Genomic DNA, 5,004 nt, shown 5'->3' on the forward strand with positions numbered 1-5,004 from the left:
CACAAGCTCACTCCAAAACACAAGACTAGGTGGCGATTCCGCACACCTCACATGGGCAAAACATTGCAAGAAAACATACTCACAAAACCTCAAGCTTTATTTAGAGAATTAGGCGATGAAATGGGGAGCATAGGGTAGGGGAATGAGAAGGGAGAGAGTGGTAGAGCACATGGCGGATAGGTGGGAGTTGATGGCGAAGACTCGCACGAGGATTATGGCCATCATCCTTCATTTAGTTGCCCTTCATCTTCCATAGCCAAGGGTGTAGAGGTCATGCTCAAGACAAGCATGGTGATTGCGGTGATGGTGATGGTGTGGGTGTGTGTGTGTGTGCACTAGGCACACACAGTGCATAGTGTGTTCTTTGGTGATGTTGTGTGTTTTTGTGTGATGGTGACCCCTCTTTATATAGGGGAGGAGGGGGGGGAGAAATTCTAGAATTTAGAAATGAAGAAATCATTATCTACATAGGCCATGTGACTGTGGGCCCCACTTGTCTGGCTGTGTGTATATGTGCCAGAACAGCAGTCTCATGAGAGAGAGACTAAGAGAGAGAGATGGGTTGATGAAAAAAAGTGAGAGGTGACATGGAGAATAAAGTAATTACAAGAGGGGAGAGAGAGGAGTGTGTTCAGAGGTGAATCTGTGTGCAGATGTGTGTGAACACAAGAAAAATCAGGTAACCACCGGGTGGGGATGGGTCTGTGGACACCTTTTTTTAGTGAAACTGAGTGTGTGTGAGTGTGGGGGAGGTTATTTAGCTACAAGACAAGAGACATGGCGCCCTTTAGAGAGAGGGGGGGGTATTTGGGTCATGGGATATGATAGGAGAGAGAAAGGGGGGGTGGGGTATACTATTTTGGAAGATAGGGTAAGTTGCATGTGAGTTAGGGTGCATTATTGGTGAGTTAGAATGCATTATTGGTGAGAGGTGGGGTAGCTTGAGGGGAGAGAGAAAGTAGAAAGGACAAGGGGAAGAGAGAGGGGGTTGACCTTTTGAGTGGAGGAGAGGAAAAGGGACACATGGCGGGACAACAGTGAAGAAAAAGGAGGCAAGGTGGGGATGGGCTGCCCCGCAGGCATGAGGTGGCCTATTTTACCTTTCTCATATATTTACATAATCATACTTTATTTTTTTCTTACTTTTTCCAATGTCTTTTATCACTCCCTCCCTAAGAGGGGGTTTTCATGGGGTGGGGACGAGAGAAGAGGGGTATGGGAGCTTGGCTTGTGAAAAGCCCCCATCATTGGCAGTTTAGTACGTACTCTTGAACATCACGATGTAAGCCCGGCCAATAAAATTGCCATCGAACTAAGGCATACGTCTGACGAATACCTGAATGACCAGCACTTGGACTATCGTGACACTCGAATAAGATTTGGCACCTAGTATCTGAGTCCTTTGACACACATACTCTACCCTTGTGGAGTAAGTAGCCATCATGAATGGCAAAAAAAATCCATAACTTAAGCTCTTCCTGAGTAGGGGTAGAGCTCTATGTGTTGGAGTTCTTATATGCGCGTGCAAAGACATGTTGATCTGGCTGTATATAGACATGTGAGTGTGAGGGATCCCTTTTTAAAACTGCACTCCACACTTTAGCATATGATTGATCTTGTGTACACTTGCCACGTAATGACTCCAAAAATCTACTCTTTATTTCCATGAAAGCAAGTGAATTAATCTGAGGCATCCGACTTAGTGCATCCGCTACTACATTATATCGCCCCTTGCGATATCGTAGCTTACAATCATAATCTTGAAGGATTTTTGTCCATCTAGCTTTACGGCCGTTCAAGTCCGTTTGGTCAAAAACTACTTCAAACTCGACACCCTATAAATAGTGTCGCTACTTTTGTAAAGTGTGAATTATGGCATAGAGCTCTCTTTCATAGACATAATAATTCTATTGAGCTCTGTCTAACTTTTTACTTTCAAGGGCTATAGGTCTTCCCTCGTGGAGAAGTATCGTACCAATTTCTTTATCACTAGCATCAGTGTCTAACACAAATGGCCTAAGTGGGTCAACGATTGCTAGGATGGGAGCAGTGGCTATAGCTACTTTGAACTGTTCAAATGCGTTTTTGGGCTTCTTTCCAAGAAACGGTCTTACTTTTTGCTTTAAGTTGATCCATCATAGGAACATCGATTTTGGCATATTCATAGATATACTTTCGATAAAACCTAGCCATGCCTAAAAATATTTGAAGCTCCTTAACCGTGTTAGGATGTGGCCATCGAAGAATGACAACGACCTTGTCAGTGTCCATTTTGATGCCAGAATAAGAGATCACATGACCGAGGTAATGTATCTTTGTTTTAAAGAAATCACACTTGCTTTGCTTAGCATACATTGCGTGAGCTCGTAGTTGTTCGAACACTAATCGTAAGTGTTCTATGCGTTCATCTTCAGTCTTACTATAAATGAGAATGTCATCAAAGAAAACCACAACAAATTTTCCAAGATAGGGACGTAAGACACTGTCCATGAGTGTCATAAATGTAGATGGAGCATTGGTTAAACCAAAAGGCATAACCAAAAATTCAAAATGCCCGAACTGTGTTCTAAAGGCATTTTTGGAGATATCTTGCAAAAGGATACACACCTGGTGGTATCCCGAACAAAGATCTCTCTTTGTATAGTATCTTGCCCCATGTAGTTGATCAAACAACTCATCCACTTGAGGTAGATACTTGTTCTTGATGGTTATGGCATTTAATCAGCGATAATCTACGCACATGCACATAGTACCATCTTTATTTTTTACCAATAGAATTGGTGATGCCCAAGGCGAAGTACTAGGTCTAATGAAACCACGGGCGAGGTAGTCAGCCAACTGACTCTCAACCTCCTTGGCTTCTTTAGCACTCATACGATAAGGCGTTTTACTCACCGATCTAATGCCTGGCAAGACATCCATGCCATGCTGCACATCATGTGTAGGGGGTAAACCCGATGGTAAATCACTTGAGAATACATCACTATACTCCGTGAGTAAGTGAGTCAACTTTTGTCGTGCAAAAGAGAAAGTAAACTAGAGTTATGCTAGGATGGAGAATTCCTGTAATGTTTGTTTTACAACAGTTGCACGTTGCTCTATAGAATTAAAACTGAGAGCACTTTGTTCGTTAGATTTGTTAACACTTTGCTTATCATTAGAATTTATTGCACTTTGCATACCATTATTAGAATTCACCACACTTTGCTCTTGAGAATTCACAAGACGTGGAGATAAGCAGTAACATAAAAAGACTTCATTTATTAAATCTGCTTTCTGCAAAATAGAAAGCTCGACTGTACATATAAGAGGTGCAGATGGTATATTTTTCTCATCAAGCAAAAGCACATGTTTACCATTGGCCATAAAGGATAAGGAGTTGTGTTCATAACTAGTGTGCAATGTGTTTCCTAAACCATGCAGTCTATAATGTACCCAAAAATTTTCAATAGAAGTATTTTATTTACTTTGCAAATATTTAAGGTTTGCATTTTATTAAGTCAAAGAGCATTCTAATTGAACGATCGAAAAAAAAATTCGGACTCTAGAACTATTAATGATAACCCTTATTCACTTGAAAATAGTAGGTTGATGGGAAATTTGAGCCTCAAGATTGTATATAAAGATAAGAGTTGACCCTTTAGAAAAGAGAGAGTAATTTTAGGAAAGAAGGAGTAATTTTAGAAGAGAAGGAGTAGGAGGAGTACTTTTAGGAGAGAGACAGAGGAGGAGCTTAGTTTAGAACTCTTTTCTTGAAAGCCAATCTTCTTCTCAGAGGTTCAAAATCCCGTATCGGAATCCGTGTACGCAAAAAATAAAAAAATGTGCACGAACCTATCTCTCTTTGCTTCCCTCTATTCTTAGCTGGCCTTGAGAGCCTATATAAAGGCCCCTCTCCCTTTACTTTGAAGACACACACTCTTAGGAGCAGAAACTCTCTTGCCTTGACGTCGGAGTTACCTTCTCTCCCTCAACCTCTCTCCCTCAAGCCATCTCCATCTCCATCTCTTTCTCTATCATCAACGCGCTGCCCCTCAAATTCTTGAGTTCTGTTTCTCACTTTCTCTTCGCAATACGATGGCCCCGAAGCGAGTGCTCGAAGTTCGAAGGACGCTCATGTTGCTCCACCTCCAAGAAAGGTGCAGAGAAAGGCATCAACTACTCCGAACATTGCTCAAGCAGAGGTATTGGTTGTAGAAGAAGTCAAAGCCGTCACCCTCAACCACGAGAGGTAGTCGGACGTGTTGCTAATCCGGTAAGATGAATTTATAATTTTGCATCGTTATACATGATGATCGGTAAGTCAAGCCTAAGAATTCCCTTAAACTATCCAAGAAACGTGATTATATCACAAGATACAAGCATATGATTTTATAAAGTAGAGAAAGAATTATTTGACTACTGTTTGATAAACTGTCTCTGTTTGATATTAGAAGTTGGGTAATCATGTTTGAGAAATCACTTAAAGAGAACAATTGCTGAAAGAATATCTTGTTTCCAGATGGAACTCGTGGTTAGCAAGGTGATTTTGCGGTTAGGAGAAATTGAGCTGAGGTCATCAGCTCTCCTTTTGTCTCTTGCGGCGGTAAGCAAGATACCTTGCGGTTAGCGAGATGTTCCCTTGCAGTTAATGACTGGGAAAGTATGCGTATTTTGCGATTAGCAAATAAGTAAATCCTTTGCAAAGGCTCTGTTGTTTAAACAGAGAAAGTCCGCGTGTAGCGGAAAACTCTTAAGAATAATTGAAAGATTCATTTTTGTTGAATTATAGGAATGTCTTCATTAGACCATGTTTGAGAAAGAAATGTTTTGGTGATGTTTGAAGGACTGGATGAAAGAATATGGGCTTGGAATTAAGAAAAGAATATTGTTTGTGTATGTGGGAATAGTGTGGTAGTAATTAGAAAACTAGCTAAAAAAGTGTAAGTGTGGGGTGGAAAGTGGGAGCTGGCTCAGGTTGCCAGTCAAGGATGGGTGGTCTCGATTAGTTGAGAAACTCTCCAC

This window comes from Adiantum capillus-veneris, chromosome 2, assembly GCF_014529385.1.
Source record: "Adiantum capillus-veneris isolate H3 chromosome 2, ASM1452938v2, whole genome shotgun sequence".
Taxonomy (NCBI): domain Eukaryota; kingdom Viridiplantae; phylum Streptophyta; class Polypodiopsida; order Polypodiales; family Pteridaceae; genus Adiantum; species Adiantum capillus-veneris.